This window comes from Hippocampus guttulatus, chromosome 1 (assembly GCF_054856545.1).
Source record: "Hippocampus guttulatus isolate MCC_2025c chromosome 1, RoL_Hgut_1.0, whole genome shotgun sequence".
NCBI lineage: Eukaryota > Metazoa > Chordata > Actinopteri > Syngnathiformes > Syngnathidae > Hippocampus > Hippocampus guttulatus.
Genome location: NC_141261.1, coordinates 17,231,930 through 17,258,512, shown reverse-complemented (window position 1 = coordinate 17,258,512; position 26,583 = coordinate 17,231,930). Strand labels below are relative to the sequence as shown.

General features: G+C 41.8%; 1 protein-coding gene across 1 annotated transcript in view; it reads right to left on the bottom strand.

Moving 5' to 3' along the window:
• LOC147210713 (metabotropic glutamate receptor 4-like) overlaps positions 1 to 26,270 on the bottom strand; it is a 139,947-nt gene extending 113,677 nt beyond the window's left edge. The window contains exon 1 of the mRNA XM_086115350.1: positions 26,066 to 26,270. The gene's annotated coding sequence lies outside the window, so the exon portion shown is untranslated. The remainder of the gene's footprint in view (positions 1 to 26,065) is intronic.
• Positions 26,271 to 26,583: the final 313 nt, after the last annotated feature.

Here is a 26,583-nt window from a genome sequence, read left to right as displayed (position 1 = left end):
GGGGGGGCCAGAATCGGTGCTACAGGGGCACTGGCCCCCGCTGGCCCCCCCTCAGAACCGCCACTGACCAAGATGACAAACAGGGTAATTATCTCGGAGCTCCCCACACAAAGGCACTTGTCCGATTGAGCTATTGGGATATTCGGCTAAAGAAAGCATTGAAAAGTCTGCAACTTTGTTAAAAGTCGCACGCTTGAATAATCTGTGATGCTTTCAAGACACTTACCCATGCAGCATTATTTGTCAAATGAGTTATATTTACTACGAAACCCATTAGGTGTGTGGTGATAACAGTCGTGCAAAGCAGATTAATTGCATTGTGGTCTCTTGGCCTGGAGTTCATTAAAAAGGTGCCTTAGCTGCCTGCGGAATGGAATAATGACACTTTAGCAGGCACTTCGTTTAGCTTTTTTTCTTCTTTGGAATACTTTGGGGTTTATTTATAATGGTAAAGAAGACTAAATATTTCTACTAGAGGTCTTCTGACACACCTTTCCATGAATTGAATAATCACTAGTGGTCCTTAGTTCCTCCACAATTTTAATTCCTCAACATACCAAGATTTTTTTGAGACAGTTCAATTTGTCCAGATGTGTAATAACAATTTGGGAAAGACCTTATTCTGTTTCAGAGAGACTGAAAGCAAGGCCCAGAGAGGTATGCTTGAATGAGTATATGAGTATGGCATCAAAGAACTTAAAAGCTCTGACCGATCGCCAACCCATTGGGGTGAACTCGAACTCAGGTTATGAGCCGCGCCATCTTGTTCACCGTGACCACTGACCTCACAAGATTGTGTATTTCCTTCATTGTTAAGCATCCCGTGTGCCATCATAGTTTTAGTATCGAATCACTGTATTCAATAACATGTCTTGTTCTTGACCATCCACTCCACATTCAGCATGATCCAGTGCACATTTGACAGGAATGCACATAGACAGTGCCTACACACTAAGAACCATTTCCAACATGTCTTTTTTTTTTTTTTTTGTCTAGATTTGAGTGTTTGTTTGATGAGCATGACAGTTTGCTGCACACAGTCTCAGCTGGAGGCTGAATTTAAATGAAAACTCACTTTTATCTGTGGGTCACTGTGTATCGCCGGCGGAGCTGCAGCCTTGGACTTACTGCCAAAATTACATCTGAACACGAAACCTTAGAAAACCACTTTTCACAAACAAACTTCTAACTTTGAAGTTGTGGCACACACTAAGCTTACTGATCCACAGAGCTACATGCAGAATGAGTGAGGCAGGACTCATTTCAAATACACTCGCAAAGCCACACAGTTGTCTCATCCAAAGAATCAGTAAGACTGATAAGCTTAATCAGCACAAGCCAAGTTGAAGTTCAACACAAACAGAGCAAACTCTAGCCATCTAGCAAGCCACTCTGGCAACTCTAGCAAGATCCAAACGTGAAATCTCAACTGTACTTTCATTCATTCATTCATTTTCCGAACCGCTTTTATCCTCACTAGGGTCGCTGGAGCCTATCCCAGCTGTCTTCGGGCAGTAGGCGGGGGACACCCTGAACCGGTTGCCAGCCAATTGCAGTCAACTGTACTTGATCCGCAAATTATTATAGTAAATGGGTCCATGAGAAGACTAATAAACAAGTAAGTGTGTTGTTCGTGGCAACTAAAGACATACAGCTATAATGTGTTAATAATAGAGGCATTACAGTCTGTCTTGGAAACAACATAATACATCTGGGTTGAATTAGAAAATGTAATCAGAAACGGATCAGAGAAGTTGATAATGTAGTGAATGTTGATACAATGTTATATTTTATACCTGAAAGAAAACAATTTCACATGATAGATAGATTTAAAATCTGGATTATTTGATCGTGGTGCACTTGAACAGTTCAATGAGATGGACAAATAAAGATTAATGAAGCACTTTTTTAAATTTTAAATGGCACTTTTGGTTTGAGGATGCAGTCGATATTTAATGCATTTTCCTTTGTCTTTAAACCAATAAGATAAGATAAGAAAACCTTTATTTGTCTCACAATGGAGCAATAATAATAATAAATTCAAAAAAGAATTGTACAAGTGTAAAAAATATTACAAGTGCTTCGTGAAACTTCATTTTACCATCACTAATAATAACGCCAGCTTCAACACTGTCAAATAGGTGATACTGGTTGGAGAGTATGTTTATGATTTCGGTTGTAGTTTTCAGTTGTGTAGTACAGCACTGCTTCATAACAGGACAACATTGCATGTAACACCTCTGAGTGATTGCGGTGTAGTTCTGCACCACTGGAAAGAAAATAAAAGATAAATATACAGTATATCCTATATTGTTTTTTCTGAAAGTCCATACCATACAATCAATGTCTTTTGATTAGTGTTGAGGAGAGTCAGGTTTTCGTTTCTTTCTGGCTCTCCTTGGGCATAGGTTCTTTTATCTCTCTATAAAGTGGAAGAAGACCCAACACCACGTCGTCTTTTCTTCAGTTTTTCACAACGCAACACAAATCGATTTGGGCTTCTGAGAGTTTCAGATCTCTTTCGGAAGCCCCGAAGAAATACAGTCACATGTTTATATAGGCATGATATGTAAATGAGGGGCGGGCAGTCCTTCCCCTTATGTTAAAATCAGAGACAAAGAAGGTCAACAAAGTTCGATCTTGACATAAGTACAGACCACATCTGCTGTGCAGATGAGATTGGAATTCCTTTCCCCGGGAATTTTGACAACCATGACGACCATAACAAAGATGGAGGACCGGGAAGAAGACCTTTGGGGGGCCGTTAAATTGCTCAAGGAGAAAAAGGAGGAAAGCATAACACTACCCTTTTTGTCTTAAGTGTTTCAGCAGATGTACAGGATAGGGATTAGTTTCAATAGTTCTCATGGTAAAGCGAAATTCCTCAACAATTAGATTCAAGTCTATAATAATAATAATTTATGTCCTGTTTTTATATAATATCTCGTTTACTAATTTTTACATTGTATTTTCTTATTGTCTGTACAGTGTCCTTGGGTGGCATGAAAGGCGCGTTTAAATAAAATGCATTATTATTATTATTATTATAATAACACATCACATGTTCAAGGCAATAAAAAGCAGAATCTTTGCCAAACCAACAAATACTTCACCACAGAGAGACATTGATGCTATTCCAATTCCAACCACCATTGCACACAACGGCTCTATTCCTTTTAACATCATGTATCATATATTCAGTGTAGTAATAAAAGGCCCTGCTGTCAAGCTGTGTCGGTGTTTGCCACAGGGCTGCTTTGCTGTGCCAGTGTGTAATTGTACAGGTCTCCCTTGTCAGCTCTCCAAAGCTCCCTGGGCTCAATGGGAGACATCGCAGCAAGAGAACAAGGGTCGCAAGTACAAGACATATCATTAATCACAGAATCTGGAGGATTTGGCCTGCGATTATCTGTCCCCGGGGGGACTGAGTCAGTTATGGAACCGACGTTAGGTGCTGCTACTTGGCGGAAATGTCAGTCTGCTGATGCCCAATGGACTCTGCTGTGGTCGAGGCAATCTGCACAGTGGAAGAAAAGGCTGGAACATTGATTTGAGAAGCAGGTGGGTGGGTGGGTGGGGCAGGGAATAAGAGGAAGTGAGAGAAGCATTCAAACATGCAGGCTATAAGTCTATGAGGTCAAAGTGTGGCAATGCTCACATGGACACAGAAAGTCACTGATGCAAAAAGTCCTCAAGAAGATCAAAAACAAAAAGGATGTTGTCAGTTGTTTTGTTAGTTTGCAGAATTACCCCAAAAAAAGGCCTGGCCGATTTGGCCTGAATGTTCCTGACAAGGTATCAGACTAACAAATTTTGATAAGAATCTTGATACGCGCTTAACAGATTCATTGCACCACCATTGAACGTGGTCAAGTTTATTTTTACAGCCTAATCTCGACACAATATCGAACTATAATGGAAGAAACAAAACAAACTGTGTGTTTTATGTAACCATAAACCGACATGATGACATCATATAATACATCAACAGCTTTAATCTTCCCAATTTCCAAACTACCTGAATCTGAAAATGCTCATCTAATATTAATCCAAGTATAAGGTACTTTAAACTTGAATCTAACGACTTGAGACTCACTTGCACATTCAGCTGCATGTGACTTACTCCCACCATTGCTTTGACCTAAAGTTGGTTATTTCTGAAGCTGCAGTAAACAATTTTTCAGTTTGAGTTATTTGATTTTACATCGCTGGGTTATCAAATGTTTTGTGTGTAAGCGAGTCCTGGGTTATCCTGTCCACTGGAAAGTCTTAAAGACTAAATGTGTGGTCAGTCATTCTCTTATCGCCTGTGTTGCTCTTGCAAGGAAGCTTGCACTAGCATTTAAATTTTTGAAGAGTGGATGCTTTTCTCAGCACCTCTTATGCATGAAAGCTCTGGTTTCTTATCTTATTAGATTTTTGTATTTCTCTTTTTTTTGCAAAGGTCAGACAGAGTTAGAGAGATTTTGTTGCTTTTTTTTTAAGAACGTATCAACATTTGGCCATGCACTACAATTTAGCAGCCTATGTAAAGCCAAGCTGCACACGCAGTGCAGTTTCAAAAACAATTTATAACGACTACTTTGACCAGTTGCTATTATCTTTTCTGTCAACAGCGAGGATGCAAAGAAAGGTAACAATTAGTGCTTCTCATCAAAGACACGACTTCATTATAGAACACCTTTAATTACTCTACAGCACACAACTGTTCTCTGGTGCAACAGTGCTGCTGGCACTGATATGAGGAAGTCTCCACATGTCCCCAATTCTATGGTCAGGGATTAAGGGGACATTTAACGTGTTGCAGTACAGATTCAGATGCATTTTGGTCAACACGGGGAAATTTCAAATCATGCACGTATTTATTTGCGTCTTTGAATTCAGACTGGCTGGTGGTTCTCGACTCTGAAAAGGAACCTCGTCTGTGTGCATGGTTTTTTTTTTCTTGTTGTGTTACTTTCTTGAATCTCATGATCAGCCTCAGTGGTTGCAGCAGATGGATGGCCATTCTGTGACAGACACAAACAGGAAATGCCTGCCAAGACCGCCAGTAGGAGTAAAAAAAATTTGCATTATTTCCTCACAGTTGGCTCAGATATTGACGTTAACCATCACGCAAGAAACAGTGAACGCAAGCAGTGATTCACTGACCAATATTTAGGAGCATCTGAATGTTTATTTGTCACTCTTCAATGAATGAATGTTACATGATCACACAAGGACTACCCGGATTTTCACGACCTTACGACGCACCGTATTAAAAGGTGTAGTGTCAATTATGGGTGTTATTTCCGTATTCAACATATACCGAAGGCACACTGCATTAGTGGACACTGCCACGCAGGCATGGTAAAACATATGCAACCTTAAAAAATACGGTAGCATGCATATATGCTACCGTATTTTTTTTAAAAAGGCACCAATAGCAAAACTGAGTTCTATTGTACTTTATTGAAGTATTCCACAATGTACTCACGTTATTTTTTTCTCATCCACAAATCTATCAAAGGCCTCATCTTCTGTATCCCAAATGAACATCTCGGCAAGTTCTCCATCAAACACGCCAGGTTCCCTCTCATCATTGTCAGAGTCAGTCTCGTTGCCGTGCGGCTCCACAGGAACAATGTCGGCTTTTGCGAAAGCTCGAACAAGAGTGCAAGCGGATACGTTACGGTAACCTAAGCATCCACAATCCATTCATAAATTGTGGTGTAACTCGCCCAGCGCTGCGTAAGGCTGTGTTCGCCATCACTCTCATTGTGCTCGCAGTTTAAATACTGTTTTGTAAGCATGTCCCTTCGTAGGTGCTATTTTTGGGATATTATTTTGCACAATGCATGTACCGGCACTATTTACACCTACTGGGGGCGTGCCTTTAGTGTCCTCTTTCACACCCACCCTTCCCACTTTAATGTCCGCATGCTGTCCCCAGTTACGTTCGCCTTTCCTCGAAATAAGCAAAGTGTCGGCACAACATCAGTCAGTCAAGCGGGCCCCTCATCGAAGTCACCCAACGCCATTGACAGATTTTGGAACTCGATGCATACACAAGGTGACCTGGATTATTAGGCGCTCCGTCTGACTTTTATATGTGTCCTATGGTCATGAAAATATGGATTTGGAAAAACTACATGAAAATACAGTACATCATTGTAAAAAAACAAAAACAAACGTTAGATGGTTCCATTAACAGTTTTCTTCAGGCAGGGGTGGAAAAAATTGCTAATGTTCACATTACTCATCCCATGTTTATTGCTTTTCCTTACAACTTTGCTTGTAGCACATATTTCCCCACACGAAATGAACCATCCAGGGCTATCCCATCATCAAGCTAAGAAAAAATATTCATTTCAACCATTGATCAATATTTTTGCAACAGCTTTTCTTCAGCACTTCATTTTTGTATTGGGGGGAGGGGACCCTGGGGTTATTTATCACAAGCTTTCATTGCATCACCACACTTATTGTATTTACATTATACATAATATATGGAATCCAACTTGCATCAATTTGAACAAAACCGAAATACAACACATTTTCGCGAACGATTATGTCATCATTGTTTACAAACTGGAAATGGGTCTATAGATTCTCGTGTTTATTTTTCTCTTGTTACAGCATCTGTGGATCACGCCTGTCACTAATGATTGTGCTGCAGTTACGTAAAAACATTAGGATACAATACAATATGCCTGAAAACAGTCATTTTCTCATGAAAAAGTGATTCACCCTTTAATGCCTGACCCATCAAGGAATAGCCAGAAAAATCAGATTTTTGGGAACTGAGATGTTCATTAAAACCCTTATCACAAAATCCACAAAAATATTTTTGCCATATTATTTTGTTTTAGATATTTGTTGTATCACATTTATCAGCATTTTGTAGATTACATCAAAAACTGAAAATTTGGGGAAAATCATATTTCAAACCTGCAGTATCAAATTTGATACAGATGATTTAATGAACTATAAAGAATGAGTTACATAATGAAACTGCATGTATCAAATATGATACGAATGGTATTGTAGGGTTAAAGCATTCATTTACATTTGACAATGTGGGCTTGTATATATGTTAAAACATACGTCACAAGTTCCTCAGGTTTTCCCTGGGCTCAACCTCAAATTGAACATGTTATTCAATAGACCCTGGTGGGCAGGGGTGGCACTATAAAGACGAGGGTTTTACATTAAGACCCGTCTTCATCAAGCACAACCTTAACCAGCCATAAATATAGCACAAGTGATGTATTAATATTGATAGAGCAATAAATGTATTCCGGTTATACACCGAAGAGTTGTGGCTTTCCAGTGTCTCTATTTTTGGAAATAAAAGAAAGAAAATAGCAATTGCCACACTTGGTTAATGCTCAAATAGGTTTAGAAATTATTCAAACGGGTGAACGTATTCAGCATCTGTTCTGCCTCCGCAGAGACAAGAAGCTCATTCTGAAACTTTAATGTTTCATCAGATCTTATGCGCCTTAGCATGTGCAAGAGGGAAGAAAGCAGCGGGTAGATCCAGCGGAGACCCGGTGCTGTACAGTACCGGATAACGACACTATTGACAATGAACGTTTGCTCATTAGCATACCGACATTCAACAAAAGATGTGAGAAGAGCCGAGAGCTCATACAGTATGTACGCTCCCAGGATTGAACTTCCTGCTATAATTTTGGAAAAAGCTAAAACTCCCATCGCGATGGCTCTGAAAGTATGTGAGTAATGATTCGACTAATGAAGCTCTCCTCTCCACTCGTGCCATGATCCCCTCAGTGAAATCAGCAGGTATAAAATGGAAAGTCTCAACCCTTCATGCTGTATGACTTGACATGCCCGGATTACGTTCGTTGTTATCCCGTCTCAAGCCGTGGGAACGTTCACAAGCTCAAACACCCAACTGTTCAAAGTAGTGGAAAGAGGATCCCGGGAGAAGTGCGTTGGAAAGCCTGTATCCTTCCTGCTTTGCATTTCAGCATCACGCTATGCATTCTCATGGCATGCCGTGTGGAAGGAGTTTAAATATTTGATATTTCCTGTGGGCTGCGATGTGTGATTACTATAGATGAAGACAACTTTGAAACACTCCCATCCATCTAGACACAGGGGGCCATCACGGAGGAAATGAAATGGTGGCAGGGACATAGAAAGATGAGAGCATTAGAGAGCTAGATGTGGACCCCCATATTGTAGGGTGAACTCTTAAAAAGAAGGTTCTTTAAAATGTATTAAAACATATTTGTCAGAGACAATTCACATGCTAGTCGTGTAAAATTAACGGTCTGTTTACTTCTCACTGAGTAAATGCAGCACTGCATATGAGCATATGAGGCAAAGTGAAGCTGTGAAGGCGTTGATAACCTGTTGCGAGAACCAGGAGACCCGTGCAGTAATGTCTGTTGAGGTTGAGGGAAAGTATGTGATATTGTTTTTAACATGAGTAAAGTGGCAAACAACAGCCCCAGCAGCAAAGAAAAAAACAAATTCAATAAGCAGTCATGCACCTGAAAAAAACTAAGTGGACAGAAATTAGCCCAAGAAAACTTGTAGAAGTTGCCTTAAGCATTAAGGCCAGAGGTGCCCAAGTCCGATCATCGAATGCAGATTTCTTGCTCCTCCAATCCACCTTCAAATGATCAGGACCGTTATCAGTCTTCTGCAAAGCTTGCTGATTAGCTGATCATTTGAATCAAGAATGTTGGAGGAGGGAGACATTTAAAACAGGCTGGTTAGGGGCTCTTCAGAACCGGACATAGGCAACCCTGCATTTGGGGAAGAACAAAAAACCCCAGAAGATAACAACTTTGAGTGTTACAAGAGCAATTAAAAACTGTTAACTAACAGAGTCAAGAAGCGTAAATCACTTCGAACTCCAACAAATTATTTCCTGTTACATTAAGAGGCTTGTTGGTTGGACTTTGCCTGGATACCAGAAGGACTAAGATTTGGTACCGCGTATGCACCAGAATGGCTTATAAAGTCTTTACGATAAAAGTGACATCATTCTCATGAAGCCTATTTATACTGATTTTTGGAGTTGAGGATTCCCAGCACTTACAGTATTTTGTGCTACATAGATATGTCACTGAACATGGAAGAAATTTAAGCCGCTCCAAAGACAAGGTATGAATCTATTGAAATAAGCGGGAGGTCAAGTTTGATCTTAAATCCAACATTTTCTCACATTTACAGTGAGAAACCTTTATTAAAAGATGAAAAAACTTATTTCAAAAGGACAGACGTACCAAAAGATCAATAATACAGTCATTGCTGTGGTCCATGACACAGAGCGTTTAGAGTTGAAGATGGAGAACATCAACATGTCAAACAGACAGAACATAATGGTTTTGTCTGTGTTTCATCTCTGCAAGTTAATTTGAGACACAGCCTGGCCTCCATAGTGCCACAACAAGATAAAACAGTGTCATGTTTTCAATGTTTGAAAACGCCGTGTGATGAGTGTGTCTCAAAGTGAGCATGACACGACACCTTGATGAGGATTCTCTGTTCTGGTTTTAACCGCTCTGCCGTTTCGAATCAGCGTAGGCGGGAAGTGGGGTGAGGGTGGCGATGTTTGAGACAGGCGACAGACCAGCTCGGGCTCACATTGCCCCATCACCGCCTGTAGCCGAGCATTCAAGATGACAAGTGTCGCTGCGCTGGGCTGTTCCAGTCCTCAGAAAAAAACAGCCTGACCCCCACAGAAAGACTCTGACCCTCGGTCTTCTTTGCGGGCGCTTTGTGATAAAGGTCAATCGAGAGGCAGGAAAACAAGCCCTTGATCCTGGCCCGCAAGTGCCTCTCAGGCCTGCGCTCCCAACTTCTGATGGCCACGGCTCTCTGATACATTTGTTTTTGTTGCGACAACTGCGGTTGTACTCACAGCTTTTTGGAGTGAGGGTACATTCATTTACACTCTCTGCCTCTGACCCTTTTTCACCACCCTAGGTCTTTCTTTCTTGGCAGTAGCTCAGAGAAAAGAGCAAGGTCCCATGTGTCAGCACAACCCCTGGCGACAAGACTCATTATATAACCACTGGCACACACTGAAACGTGCAAAAAATAAATAAATAAAAATCTACAACTGCGCAGGAGCAACCCCACTGCAGTCAAAGATGGCCTTTGAGAAGCGCTGGGTGTGACATTTGGATGTTGAAATGGCTGCATTGTTTATTTGGATCCCTCTTTGCCTTCAATATCGCTTCAGCAGCTTGAGCACACCATTTTTTTTGAGACGCCAACGTTTTGGTGAAACCCGGCGCGTCCATATTGATGAAAGCATCTCAAGTTATTTGACAGTTTCTGCTTGAATATGTGCCTGAATGTGGAAAAATGCCAATCCAAACAGCAGGTGCAGTGGGCAATTTAGTCTTAGATTCTTCTAATCCTCTTCATTTCTTTATTTATTCAGTTTCCCTTTCGGTGATCAGACCAGGCTCGAAACATGTTGATAAACGTCAATGATTAATTGGCCGTACGAATCCGGGCTCTGGCTTTTCTGTGCGGCGTTTGCATGCTCCCACTGCTTGACTGGGTTTTCTTCAGGTACTCTAGTTTCATCTTACATTCCCAAAACATGCATTTTTAGTCTGTAGGTGAATGCTCGTCTGAATTGCTGTTGGTCTACATCCGTCTTGCAATCATGACCCAAATGAGAATAACCAGCGCTGTATACAAAATGGGCAGATGAAAAAGAGAAAAGGGTATTTTCTCTGACCAAATGAAAGTTCATGTTTAAATGTAATAATAATAAAAATAATAATGGCGCATCAGTTTTAAAAAGCGCTTCTCTGGACAATCAAAGGCGCTTCACAATGGGTACATAATTCATGCACTCACTAGTGGTGGTAAACTACGTTCTGTTGCCACAGCTGACCCGGGGAAGGCTAACGGAAACGTGACTGCCAGTATGCTCCCTAGGCCTCTCTGACCACCACCAAACATTCACACCCAGCCGTGCCCCACGTGTGAGTCACACTGGAGACAACATGGGCGAATGTCACATGACTCGGACAGAACGGGATTCGAACAGCGGACCTTCAGTTACCGGACTACCCGTTCCGCCTCCTGAGTCACGGTGTTCCTCTACTAGGAATCTATCATTCCCATTAGCTGACTGTTATGTTTTTGTTCAGGTTACATTTGGTTTTGTTCCCTCGTGTGCCCTTATTGTCCCCAGCCGTTCTCGTCATCCTTGTCCCTTGTGTTTAAACTAATCAGCTCCCTCAACCCTTTGTGTCTTGTCCAGGTGTTTCTAGTTGTCTCGTCACTTTGCTTGTATTTAGTTCCCTGGGTTCTGTCAGTCTTGGTTGGATAATTGTGAGTGTCTGTGTGCTTCTGTCATGTTTCGTTTCTGTCATAGGTTTTTGTTAATTTGGTTCCTGTGGTTTTCTGGACTTTGAGTATTTGAGTGGGGGTTTTTTTCCAGTGTACACCTGTTTGAATTTTTGTTAAATACGTTTTGGTCAGTCGACCCTGCTCTTCCCTGCCTCCCTGCTTTTTGCGGTCCCCCAACTACGATCATGAAAAACATAAGTACATTTAATGCAAATTTTGTTGAATTCTGAAAGTCCAAGGACAATAAAAAAAATGGACTGATTAAGAAAAACTAATGTAGGCCAGAGTTAGTTTTTAAAATGTTGGACCATAACAGGGACTGTTTTTCCACACGTAAACAACAAGCCCATTCATTTTAGTGATATTGGACACAGGAAGCTCAGGGTGCCTTTGGTCAAAAGTTTAATTTGACCAAAGATATAGATGTTGCTTTTCAGTGCCCAGTCTGAATTGCCATATTATTCTTTTTTAAACTTTCAGGGACAACAGCTGTAATGTTATGTCATGTCATGTAATGAGTCTTTGTTTTTGAAGACATGACCACCATAAATTCTATTTCGACTCATGCTGGCAGCACCTCGTCACCAAATGACACTGTAATTAATGTGTGGATGGTGTATGTGGAGACATGTACAGAGTTGACAGCTTCACCAAGCAATCAAGTATATATCGCCTATAGGAAGCTGATGCTATTATCTAATGCTAATTAATCTATGCGTCCAACAAAACTCAGTGCAGCTCTACTTACCTTTTGGCCTTAGCGTAGTGTTTTCACCACTCTGTACTCAGACTAACAGCGTTGACCCTGTATTCGGACCTTCCCAGCTTTGGGCAACGATTTGTACAATTAGCACTCTTCCCACTGGAGAGCACAAAGAAAATGTTGGCTGCTTGTTTGTTAATTAACGCTGCTGTCTCAGAGGACCAGATACATTAAATTTCATTAATTACTTGTCAGTGGTGCAGAAGAATGACAACGGGGATGACACGGCTTTCAGCTTAAAGCATGAACCATAGCTCAATTAAATCGGAAACCGGAAAGGTCTAAATGACAGTATGTCTGTCCTGTGATCACAATTGGTCCCGGGCATCATCCGCCTTTTGTAAGATGTCATCGAAAATAAACTATACAGTATTCCCAGCAAAGAGGAAGGTTCTTTATTTTTTATTTTTTTACCTTTTCTGCTGGAATTTCCCTGGTGTCTGGCTGCTCATCACAAGACAAATTTAGCTTTTCGAAAAGGAGAGTGTCAGAAAATGTGTGCATCTCTGCCAATCAAAGGACGGCAGTGAGTCTATCACCATTCATTAGGTACCAACCACGACAAATTCTGCCCAATTTGTAAGAATGCTGTGTGAGTCCATTGTTGTGCTACATACACAAATTGTGACCATGGATGTGTGAAAAATGTAATTAGGGATTGAAGTGAAATGCCATCTTTGTGAAGATCTCTACCTGCCAAAACAAAAACTACACTCACCATTTGGACAAAAAGTCTGGGTAGGAGCTTTGATTATTCAATTCGTGTGACTGACCTCAAATGCCTTGGGATGAAACTCAACAGATATTGTGAGCCAAACCTTCACAAATGTTCTTCCTAATGAATGGAAAAAAATGTCTACACTCCAAAACGCAGCAGCTGAGTAAAAATGAAAAATGCTACGTGGCTGATAGAATAAGGACTTCCTGAAAAAAAGAAGTTGCTAAATGAACCAAAGAAACCCGTGAGTGGCATATTCAAAGCAATAATATGAGAACTTTGACAAGCACCACAGAGCAAAATAGCCTGAGAACAGTGACTTGAAGCAAACACATCCTTTTATTTGTTGATGTTTGCTGTAATTTACTGCCTCAAACATTTGTCTACGTGTTCCTCCTTGGGGAGCCCAAGGACTGCTGTTCCATCAAAGAAGTGTTCCGCTTACTATCCTTGACAGTGAGACCAAAACACTGACCCCACACCTTTGTTCATGAGGAGTGAGAGGGCAGAGAGGAAGGCTTTGCTCTCCCAAGCTGCCAATTTACAGAGGACGAGTCAATCTGTCAAGCGGCATGGAATCTGGACCCGCATGGGCCCATCATGCTGCCCTGTCACCAGCAGTCCTTGTCCTTGATTAAGTCTTTTCATCCTCTGCTGAGCTTTGGGCCGTGGGCTTCCCACACTTTGTCTTGTGACATGCGTAATTTCCTCCACAGAGGCCCCATCTTGAGCAACCTAATAGAAACTCTTCCCAGATCTGTTCCTTATGAAGACAGATATTCAGATGGCCAAGTAGTTTCATTCATATTACCAGTCGATCAAAATGTTTTTAAGTGGATTAAGCACGCGCTGCACGACAAGCTCACAGAGGGCCAAGGCATCAAGTGAGCTAGAGTGATCTACAAAAGATTTTGGGTAACTTTTTTATTTGAGCCACACCAGCGCAGGGCTAAAAATTTGCAAGTAATAGGATGGAAGGCAAAGGACTGACAGCAGGGATTGATTTTTTCCAAGTGCTTCGTGTATTCACCGCGCGCGCCGAACAGATGGGTTTAGGCTAGATGAAAAGTTTAACATCTGTATGTAAATGAAGTATTGCGCACATAGGGCCTGTGTACGTGCATCTATGAATGCATTGAAGTGAAAACGCAGTCAAAAATCAAGGAATCAGTTATCCCAACCTTTTTTTTTGTTACATACATTCTATTAATTCAATCAACAGTGTCTGTCTCTCTGTCTGTATCTCAAGATACGGTCACACTGCAGGGAGTGATTGACAATTCGGATTTTTTGTTAAATCCGATCTTTTCGTGTACTCATTCACATTACAAAAACAAATGCGATTTCTATTGTGAACATAATATGTCCATGATGTGACACGCATGCGAACAAAGCACGATGTCAATTTACATGCGCCCCAAAAAAATGACATCCCGTGGCACAGTGTTTACGGAAGTAAATATGGTCCTATGTGTAGGGGCTGATTTTATAATCTCATATTGCCAAAGTCACGGATGGGAGGAGGTAGAAATATTTTGGGCATGGGCTTGGATGACTACCAAAGAGTGGCGATGAGCAGTGGTGCAAAAGGGGGCTATGCACTAAATGCGGTGCATAGGGGCGCTGTGCCAGAAAATTATTTTGAGTAGGTATGTATTGTGTATTGAACAGCTGTTTCTTCACATGTAATGATATGATCAATAACAGAGGCATGTGACTGATTAGGCGCCCCTTTGTTCCGTGACCCTCAGCTCCTCTGCTCTCACCTCATCCCCTCACACACACACACACACACACACACACACACACACATATACACAGGCGCTCCAGTGTGCTGTCCCTCGAGCACACGCTCGAGCACAAGTGTTTCCATTGGAAACGTTTGATGACAGAGAGCTAAAGATGGAGAGGCAAAAAGGAAAGCTCTCAGGGGCAGGAGATAGATTTTCCAGGGATGAAAAACAGGTTTTCAAGGGTTAAGACAGTAGTTAAGTTATGTCAGCGTATCAAGAGGAGGCTTGTAAATATTCAGGTCAGCTAAAAAGCTACTAATAAAATAACGAGTTACTGTTGTCTTGCAATAGTGTGCTGAATATCCATTCATCCATTTTCTGAACCGATTAATCCTCTCAAGGGTCGCGGGGCATGCTGGAGCCCACACCCTGAACTGGTTGCCAGCCAATCGCAGGGCACACGGAGACGAACAACCATCCGCGCTCACACCAAAGGATAATTTTGAGTGCCATGCATGTTTTTGGAATGTGGGAGGAAACCGGAGTACCTGGAGAAAACCCGTGCAGGCACAGAGCGAACATGCAAACTCCACACAGGAAGGCCAGAGTCAGGAACGAACCCACGACCTCTGCACTCTGAGGTTGACATGCTAACCACTGGCCCACCGAGCCACCCCGGTGTCCTGAATATTTTTTAAAATATAGAAGACCATGAGAAAGAACATTAACCACATGGTGAATCATTAAATAGATCAATTATAGAATTGTAAAAGCAGCGGTGATTCTTGTGTCCATAAGGGCACTGAGCAAAGAGTGCCGCCAGAGGAAAACGTCTCATTTTGATTTTTACGTGCCGGTTGACAGGAGTGCTCGGTGTGGGGTAGGTGCTGCATTCACATGTGGACAATAGAAAAATCGCCCTGCCGCTAATGGCAGCAGAATTACTGGTGACCACAGTAGCAGATGGCAGAAAACAAAGTAGACATGGAACCGTCTAAACCCCTCCTCCAAAAAAACTTTTCCACTACTGTCCTGACAAGTCTGATCAGAAGCAGTGTCCAGTCACTAACTTTAATAAGTGATTTATAAACATAAATTAGAATCATTAAAATAAAATAATAATGTAAATAAAATCTATACTTGGTTGATATCCAAAAAGGGCATCATTTAAAATGAATATTTTATTTATTTATTTTTTGTTTAATGATATGACGTTGTATTTTTGAAACCTGACCTGATGGATATTTAATACAAACCCTGGTCGTTTTTCGACTTGTTGCGCTCCAAACATTATGTAAAAAAATAAATTTAAAAAATATATATATATTTTTTTTTAAATAAAATAACACATTACCAATTGATGTCAAGGATGAAGTACAGTACTGAATATTACAGGTACAGTCTGGCAAATCAATCTAAAACATCTAACTTCCTGGCAGGTACTCGCACATTATGGATGGCAGTGCGGTGGATGTACAGCACCCCATGATGGTGGGAATGTATGCGTGATGACAGAGATGGAGCATTTCATTTGAAGTAGCTCTGTACGGGTGGTTGCTAGGGCACTCTCATACACTGAGATGACAAAGTAGCTGTTCTCGTCCGCACAGTCAGTACACCTGCTCGAAAAGGTAATTGCCTTCAAACAGCAAGCACGAGTCCTCTGTGAGTGAATGTGGCATTACAATAAACCTGTGGCTCATGAAATGAATCAATTGGATTAGAGGCAATTAACTGAGCTGGTAGCTGTAAATTATCTCGTATAATTTGTGAATCTCTGGTGGAGAGCTGGTACAAGACAAAATGGGTCTATCTGTCAAATCTTCTCACACCAGCTTTATTAAGATCCTGAAGAGCAGGCATTAAAATTGCGTGTTCATGCTAACAGATTCCTTGCACTGTTGGCAGGAATGCTCTGCGCGCTCTTTTGGAGAACACAGCATGATTCGCAATAGGTGTAAAAGAGGTTGAGGCCGCACTATTAAAATGGTTTTCATCATGGAAAATTTGGAAGCTCAGCGCAAGCCCAAAACAAAGTTTGAAGTGATGGAAAAGGTCAACGAACACCAGCTGATTTGCCAGAGTTTGTTATGATCTGTTTTGAATTGCACACAGATTGCTCATTACATTTTTCAGGATGGTAACACTTCTTTATTGACTGTGTATTTCTCTTTATTTCTCTCTTTCCCTTGTAGTAGGTGTGCCTGCTTCCAGTGCTGCAGACAACAACAGCAACACTAATTCATCTGCTAGAATTGATCAAGGCTGAAAGGGACAAAAATATGGTACAGCGAATAGAAGTATACCAACATGCAATCTATATCAACCCTCGTGTTCCAATAGCTGACGGAATGTGATTACAGTATACAGTAAGGGCCTGAGATGATCGCAGCACACAGCTGTGATATGGAATCTTCAAAAGCAAATGGACACAAATGGGAGTGTGGGCTCGCCTTTAATATTTATATTACTTATATTTTTGTTGTGTCAGAGTGCTCATATATAAGAAATTACAGACAAGATATGCTTTTAATTTATCATCGTCGATTGAGCACGGCTGTAGACCGTACTCAACACTTTTGTTGTCGTTGTTGTTTTTTTAAATTGTCTCCGACTTGTCTCAGACTCAGCCATTGGACTCGCAAAATATTTTTAAAGACTCGACTGAGTCCAACTATGTTTTCACTCCTGAAAATTAATGTTCACCTTCAAAAGAAACTTGAAATCAAGTTGAATAAATTATCGAAATAGCCATCTGATTGGTTAAACTGACCGCGAGGGAACACCAAGCTCAATCGCAGCGACAAGTTCATGTTCTTTCTTTAGCTCGGTGCAGTTTGCTGTTCCCCTGGTGCCCAATAGCCTCCTCGTCTCTCCCCCGAGGTCAACCACTATTAAGAAAGTAACATTGTTTTTGAAATTGTTTTTGCTGTTTTTTAGAAGACTGTAGAGCAAAATGAGATTTTTCTAACTTGGCGGTACTGATTTAGCAGCAATTTTTTCTGTCTTGAGTTTTACTCATGATCTCATCTGGACTTGGATTCGAATCTTGTGGACTCCGGCTTGACTTGACTTGACTACAGCCCTGTGAACAAGCACGATTTTGTGGAAGACATTGTAGTTTGTCTCCATGAAATATAAATGTACACAATATAAACTATTTGACATTTAGAAGGGACAAAACACATTAAGTAACAGTTGCTTTCAACAAAAATGGAGCAACTGGATGCAAATCACAAACTCTAAATTCACAGAGGAGTCAGTGCGGTGTAACTGATCCAAAGGGGTGCCGATATTCGGTTGAGGATTACTGCTGCAATGAGTTGGGACTGCTACGGTTTGGTCACATCTCCATTTCATAAAGATCAAAAGGAGACACTTTGAAATGACTAATACGCTATTTTCAACGAGAACATACACAAAAGCCTTGCATGAATATTCCCACTTCGGCGGCGTTAACCGTACAAGTCGAGCTAAATCGACTGGAACGTGCCAATATATCAATCAAATGCACCCCATGCCATGTTCTAATACTTCTCTACATGAAGAAGACATCCAGAGAAAAACACCCTGCAGCATTTTGACTCTGCTAGTTTTATACTCTGTGTGTGTGTGTGTGTGTGTGTGTGTGAGACCACATGCGGGTAATGAGCTGTGCAACAGCCAGGGTCTCGAATAGTGTTTGCATCAACTAAGAAATGTCCAGAGAGTCTCCATTACTGCTGTGTTGTAAACAAAAAGAGGAACCATCAGAAGTGGGCAGTCGGCGTTAACTTGAGTAATAAAACAAATATGGATCATAACAGCTCATTGAGGTTGTTCTCTGTCCGTGCAGACCTGAGGAAAATACCGAGCAACTTCGTTCTGCTGGATCCAACGAACCACAAATTTGGAAAACATGATTAGTTGTGATTGTATATGAGCAGCTTGACTGTCGCCTCTGAAGGCAACAACCAAGCATCCAGCGCATTTAGCAAATGTTGCAGCTAAACTTCATGGCTGTGCATTTTCTTTTTATAGTGTGCGGACCAATTAGCAACTTCCGAGGCAGAACACAAGCACTGACTGCTTTCGTTTTACTGTGACATTTGAGCTTTATTGCGCTAAGAGTATGTGCATATCAAAGCATCGGGGGGGTTTTTCCGTACTGGAGCTGAGTGCCCAATTTTCTGTCGGAGTCAGTGAACCCTCCCTTTTGTTTTCTAGCCCTTTGTATTAAATGAAAGTCCCCTCAAACATTATTAAACAGCAGAATGTTTTTTTTAAATCAGCACCTTCATGAATAAAGTAGTGTATGTAGTTATGAGCCATGAAAAGGTCTTGTATAATGCAACGTTAATTTTTTACAGCTCTTTTCTCCAACCTAATTTTCATGATTTGGAATTATACATGCACACATCCTCGCGTTTGTTTTCCTTATTCTGTGTGCAAGGCTTTGTAGTCGCCTTTGCAGACCGCCGTCTGCTGTTCATGTGTGTATAAACGCGTGCGTGTGCATGCAAAGCGAGCCGGCGTAGTTTTATAATCCCCCACTTACAGGTGTCAAACATGAAAGCTGGGAGTGGTAGACTCAGCATCCCATACTGCAGCCGCTGCATTCCTAATCAGGACTTTGTGTGTATGCAGACATCTCATTACGGGGGAGTGAGCTCCGATGAACTTCTGAAGGCTGGGGTGGCAGTGTGACTTGGGGAACGTGGGGGTAGGGGGGTTCGCATGTTGAGGGGGCAAGGGCAGTGACAAGGATTCTCTGAGTAATGGGCTCAAACATCAGCACGCCATTAAGTGGACCTGCGGTGCACTCTGCAGCCCTCCAGGCCCATTATGAAGCAAAACACAGAGGCGACCGAGGCCTCGAACGGCAGTCTCGCCCTTTACAATTCCATCTTGTTAAATAAACATAGCTCAGAAAAGTTGTTGAGGGTGCGATTGTTTGGCCAAACTGCACAAAACAAGTGTTAACAAGGAAGACAAAAGCGTCCTCCTCCCTCCAGTGGCTTGCTGTGTTTTTTCGATTTGTCTCACAGAGAGGCTAATTTGTGCAAAGCAATCAACAGTGACCTGGAGCAGGATCTCTAAAGTCAATATGTTGATGGATGCCTTTTGCTCGGGGACGATGACATTCTGCTTCCTCATATTTATCCAAATCCTCTCTGCTCACTTTGGATTGTGGATACAATGAGGAGGACACCGGGCCGCCATTAATCACGTCCAGTATTATTCTCATGCTTACAGCTACTGTATATCAGCCATTATATGCAGTCAGTTAGACTCTTCAGCGCACTGGTAAGGTAATGCGAAAATCTCATCTTAGTGGTGGATCTATCAGCATTCAGTGCAGAACAGAGCTGGCGCAAAATGAGATTCGGTGTTTTAAGTGAACGGAGTACCGGCCCACTTTGCTGTGCTTTAAATCAATGTGGCGTTTCAGGTTTGCTATTGATGTAATTGAAGTCCGTATTTGCTTTTTGCTTTTTGAAACTAGGCGGGCAAAGTTTGCACACAACTTACAATCTGATTTTTTTTTTCGCCCTCCTGAATCCTCTTTGACCTTCTCATAAAATTCTTGAACATTAAAACGATACCCTATCGTTTGCCGAGACAGAGAACGGGCCTAATCAGAGCACTGCTGTGCATCATCGCACGTTGTTTTTTGTTTTTGTTTTGTCTTTTTCCCTCCAAACACGCACCGCATTTTGATGATGTCTGCACCGTGCGACTGTTGGGGGCGGGGTTTGCCTTTCTGCCTAATTAAGACTGGTTTGCAATGTGTATAGCTGTCTTTTGTCCTTGTAGTCTAACAAGAGAAAATCTGGCACTCTTAAACAAAAATAAAATGCCACTCAAAAAAACGTTCATTGGTCCCAGAATGAGCTCACTCACAGGAACGTTCACGAAGCGAAAATACATGACGATCAGTTTATGTTCAATCAAAGAAATGAATTCATTCAGGTACAACACTGAGGGCCTGCTTGTCTACCAAACAACAAACTAGTGAACAATAAATCCAGAAAAAGAAACAAATGGAAAATGGACATAAAATATACATTTGGCGTCAATTCCAGATGTCGCAAAATCCGACTTTATATTCCACCCAATCTGAATACACATGAGTTCCCACGCCTTCTTTTGTACCTACCAGCATGCAACTGTGCTTGCTCTTCAGTATAAGTCTCAATGATCACAGATGAGTGATACATTCGAGGTACCTGTGGTTCACTTTTCAACACCTCCCGTCGTTTTAAAATGATTTGCGCTCTGATGATGAGAGGGAAGCAGTGAGAACAGGCAAGTACTCAGTGACTACTGACCCTCTTAATATTACCGTAGTCGAGTAAGGAAAATGCCTTCAAGCTGTCGCCGTCATAATTTTATGGTTTTAAAAGTTGTTTTGTCTCCCCTTCTTTGAGTCATTTGTTTGCTAACATTTGCAACTGGTTTTGGTTCCGCTTTTCATGACGCATGCGGTAATCACGACACAGTTACCGCCCGTCGCCAGCAGTGATTTTATGCTAGGCCAGCAGACTTGGGCCTTTCTGTTGGACCTCCTCCATCACGTGGTGTCTTTCTGCTTTGAATATCAGCACTTCATAAAGATTTCAAAGATATCTATTGGTTGTCACACTGAACGCGGCAGTAAAGTTTCGCGTTGACGGAGCAGGTGATCAAAAAGGCTTGAATACAAGGTGAAAGTGAGGTCAAAATGTGTAACTTTAGATGGGGCATTTGATGAAATGTAAACGTTAATGCCATCCATGAAGAAAATCTGAGAAAACAAGATGAGGCCAAACTTACTGGAATTGACTTTTTTGTCAGGGGGGACTCTAAAAGGCACATACTGTCATGTCAAATCCTTGTTGGGATTTCTCAGGTACAGGCAAAGTGGCATGGTAGCATTGCAGTCATCTGCGATCAGCACTTGCAAGGAAACTGCATACTTTGATTCGAAGAGATAATAAATAGATAATGTGGCGTGGTAAATGTATCAAAACCATTAATCATCATTGTTGTTTTTGTCTACATCTATGAATAGACACCCTAGGGCACCGCAACCTCTGCCACTATGTGACCTTTTACGAAATAAATCATGACATCATCATGCCTCCTTCATGCATGAATACGTATGATTAAGAACTTTTGACGCTTCAATGGAGATATGACAAAGTGTCATAGTTGCCTGACAAAAAGCTTTTCTGAGCAAGTTTGGAGATGTGCAATTATAATGAAGAGAAATATCGCTTGCATACAATGCACCTGATAGGGCAAAGCAGTCTTCACAGCTGTTACCAGGGCAACAGATGAAGCATTGTTTAAGAACTGGCACCACAGGAGCATAAAAGAGGAGCTCAACATCAGCGCATGTCAGAGAAAGAAACGTGCTCATCCTCCTTGGTCGTAAAATATGCAGGCATGTTTTGTTTGTGTAATGGCAACGATCCCTTGTGCTCCGTTTCACATTTGAATACATTTTGCCTGTTTAAAATGTGCACTAAAGCACTTTTAGTGGACGAGTGCGTGTGGTGTCGTAGCATTTTACAAGTACAACAATGACTGTGACAAATACTTGTCACACATTTCCTGTACTTCATGTTTGCGATGGGAACAGAACTTGGAATCGGCATTATGAATCCGCTCGGGGGTCCATGACTTACCAATAAAATGTAGAAAAGAGTGGGAGATTGGGAGTTTTCTTGGAGCCTTAAGACTGAGTGAAAGACTTAGCAAAACAGCGTCATTTATCTCGGAAATGTTCAACCTCTTTTTGCCGATAAAAATGTGCTCTCGGAGTTCATCCCCTCCCATAAAAACGCCGTCAAGTCTGAAATTCGGAAAAATAAGATAAGAAAAGATAAGATAAGAAAACCTTTATTAGTCTCGCAATGGAGAAATTCCCAATTCGCAGCAGCAAAGTTATGAAAGGAAGAAGTGGAACAACAAAATATAGGAGCTGCTGGAAAGGCAGCCACTCTCGCGGCGCCATTTTGAAGTCAAAATAATAAAAATCATGATGAGGAGAGTATCGTAAAGCTTCAGAGAAAAAGACATTTCACCAAAAGTCACACGCACAGCAGAAATGACAAAGTCTTAAAACAACCAATTGCCCAGAAGAGGAATAAGCCGTTTAGAAAATAGAATGGAGATAGGACAGAACATGTTGTGCTTTTGTTTGGGAGACTCGATGGTCAGCCAGCTGAGGTCACGCAGGGAGAGCGAGCGCACTCTGAACATAAAGCAGTGACATGGAACAAAAGCGGACTATATATTGTCTTGCTTTTTTTTTTTTTTGGAGCTTCCGTGCCGATATCTGAGCTCAAGTTAGCCACTCGGTGTAAGAGGCACTGGAGGGACGTGACGTATCACACAAAGCTGCAGCAGCAGGCAATTGCACAAGCATGAAGGAAATCATCTTTTAAGATGTAAAGCTTGAAAGAAGCGGCCCTTGTGCTGACAGTCTATTTCTTCCTTTGTTTACTGCCGCTTCGCCAAGCGTTGCCTCTTAATGGGAACATCCAGGTAGTCCCCTGAGACAAGACATTTTTCGGGGTTCTTTTCAGTTGACAGTAAATTCTGCAGCCATTGTCTTTATCCCGTAACTGATCCTCTGTTAACCCCTCACGAGGAATACACCTCGGTGATGGGAACCAAATGCAAACAGCTTACTTTTTAACAGCTTTACTACATGTCAGTATGCTGGGAAATCTATTTGACAAGACAGAAGCGTGAGAGGTGCGATACACGTATACAGTGCCGCTTTGTTTGGGATTTTTTTTTTCTTCAGATGGGGAGCCATGTATATTTGAAAAATGTTTTTCCACAGTTACTCCGCTTTATTCACTAAATGTAAATATCAGTTAATGATCACCCAAGTAAAGCTAGGATTCACTTTGCAAATGGTGATTTGATTTATTAAAGAAAAAAAAATCTAAGATGGCTATCCCTGTGGAAAGAAAATGTACTTGGCTCATTTGTTAAATCATGAATTTAATTTTATTTCAAACTGTGTTCCTTTTTACTGACCTCACCCAAGCCTGATTACCTCCAGACCGGTTCAGTCAAGAGATCAATAGAGCACGTCTTGAATAATGAACTTGGCAAAAGATCTCAACAAAATGCCACAATACAAAGAAACTCAAGAACAGTAGAGAATGCAATGAACATCTCTTAGTCTGGGAAGAGTTACAAAGCTTTATCCATAGCTTTAGGATTCATCAAACCACGGTAAAATCATTTATCCACAAATGGAGAAAACATGGAACAATGGTGAACAAAAATCGCCCCCAAGAGCACAGCTACAACTCATCCAGTAGGTCACGAAGGAACCCAGGACATCTAAAAAACTGCCGGCCTCCCTCAGCTCAGTTGAGGTGAGTACTGATGACTCATCAATGTGGAAGAGACCGGGCAAGATGACCTCCAAATCAGAGATCCAAGGCGAGAACCACTGCTGACCAAAAAGGACATAAACATCGCTTTAACTTCGCGATAGAAAAAAAAATGTGTATAAAAAAATATATACAGTATATATATACACTGTATATCTGCATGATTCCCAAGACTTGACTTTTGGGCGAATATTCTCTGGATTGAAGAGACAAACGTTGAACTTTTTGGAAGTCATGTGGCTCGTAACATGCTGTAAATGTAACAGCATTTCAGGAAAACTACATCATAAGAATGTTATTATTTCATTTGTATATTTGAATTTTTCATGTCTTCTGGGGACTGATGGCGCCCTCTATTGTTCACCCACCATTGGAGCATCACCACCACCACCACTCAAGCATCACAAATGCTTGAGTGATTACCCATCAGTGACTGATGGGTAATCACTCAAGCCGTGGTGATCAGTCACAGGACTTATGACCAACCAATCATTTGGACTCCATTCAAACCCACGGGTAATTTAACCACCACGAGCGACTGTAACGGACATGTTTCTTGAAGCTGTGTAACCCCCATGCAGAAAGGTCTGAGCCAACACAGATTGCAACATGTGCAGAAAGAGAAATACTCACAAGAGCCACTTCATGAGTATGTTGCTGCTAACAGCTGCAGCATTTTATAAAGTGTGAGAATTTGAATCGATATTCCGATACTTTCTCATCACGCGGTTTGATATATTGTACGTCTCTGCCTGAGAAGCCACATTGTTCCAATACGAGGCCCATGGAGCTTTTTTTCATGAGTAATACTATTTCAGATGATGAAAAGTAACAGTTTTCCTGATGGTGTTTTTTTTTTTTTTAAAGATTTTTACGCACAGCTTGTCAAGCAAATTTGAAGCAATTTAGCAATGTGTGCAAATGTAGGCCTAAATCGTGTTTTGGTTTGTTTTTATTTTTGAGAGGCAGGTTTTAGCAAATCCAAAATTGCTCACTGCCTGTGTGATTTGTTTCTAATCTTCTTTCTTGCCAACAGCTCGTTGCTCTTTTCCATAATTGTTGTTTTGACATCTACTTTTAACAAGCAATTTGAGGTTTCGTGTGTCTGAACGTAAAATATGATGAATCTGGGGGCAGGTTCCCGTAAACAACTTTTGCCGTCAAATCAAATGGATGTTTGCCTTTTTGCAGCAAGGTACTCTGCAGACTCTATTCATGATCACTAACTGACAACCGCAGAGGAATACATTATCCATATGTTGACAAAGTGAACCTTTGAAACCATCAACAGTAATTGCAGAAAGTCTTGTATGGGCTACTTTACGGTTACTGCTCGCATCAGGAGACAGTTCAATGCGTATAAAATATGAGAGGAATGCACAACATGCATATTAGCCGACAGTGATGCGAACACACAAGAAAGAGGCTTCTGACATAAGAGACGTCAAGCCAGGCTTGAAAGTGATGAAACGCAACCGCGGCTCATCGTCACTGCGCAAGAACAACTCGCTGAAAGAGCGCACGTTCTTTCTAGCGCGCCTGCGGTAATGCGCAATGCAACCTCGTTTGCATTGCCTTACTTTGAAGTTCCGCCGTGTTGATGTGGATTCCCGCATCTATCTGGATTCCCCGCGATGAGATCTATATGGATTCCTCGTGTATGTCTGTGTGAGGTGCACCGCCGAGCCAAGTAGAGCGGAAAGGGGGTTGGGGGCGCACGGGGCTCCAATACATGCAGCCGATAAAGGGCTCCGTTGTATGGCCGAGTGAAGGCTCGTTTGCGCTCGGAAGCCTTTTGTCATTCATCTGTTGAACGTGTGATGACGGAGAAATGAACGCCTCTCTCAAAGATTTATGGGTCGACATATCAGAAGAGGCTTCGTAGTCCACGTGCGCGTTGAGGCCATTATGGCAATCAAATGCTCATTACGCACATTGTTTCATCACTACAACACCGGGGTGTTCAAGACTCCCAAGCATGATCAAAAGAGGAAAACAGCCGAGTGTGTGCAACGGAGACGCACCGACATGTTCGTGTAACTCTAATGCACGCTGGAATCACACACACACGCGTGTGCAGAAATGAAACGCGGATTACCGTAAAAATCTTCCAAGTGATTCGAAAACTTACGTTGTGGCCGTCCAGTGATTTGGTGGTTTGCCCCTCACGCTTCTTTAGTTTGTCGGCGCAAACTAGACACGAATGCCCGAGGGCGTGTGCGGACAACAAGTGCACATTTGAACTTCCAGTTCCAGTTTGCAGCCTTCCAGCAAATCTCCCGCGATTCTTTTCCCCATCCACTCCACCGTTTCAGACGCTGTCCGGAGGCGAGTGGTGTTGAAGGGCTTTTCTACTTTGTATCTGCTCCCTCTCCCGAATCTTCACTTTGATTGCACAATCCTTCCCGCCCACACAGGAAGATTTTGGCGCGCACGCACGCACGCACGCACACACGCACATGCAGGCACGCGCGCTCCCTCTCCATTCACGTCACCACTGGCGAGCTCTGTATTTTGAATTCCACCAAAACAAATGACCACTTGTGTAAAACTTGAGGAAATGACACCCAAATGCGCTGCGCTGAAAAAAAAACCCCCGAACAGACAAAGCCACCCATGAAACGATGACTATTGTAAGGATAAGAAAGA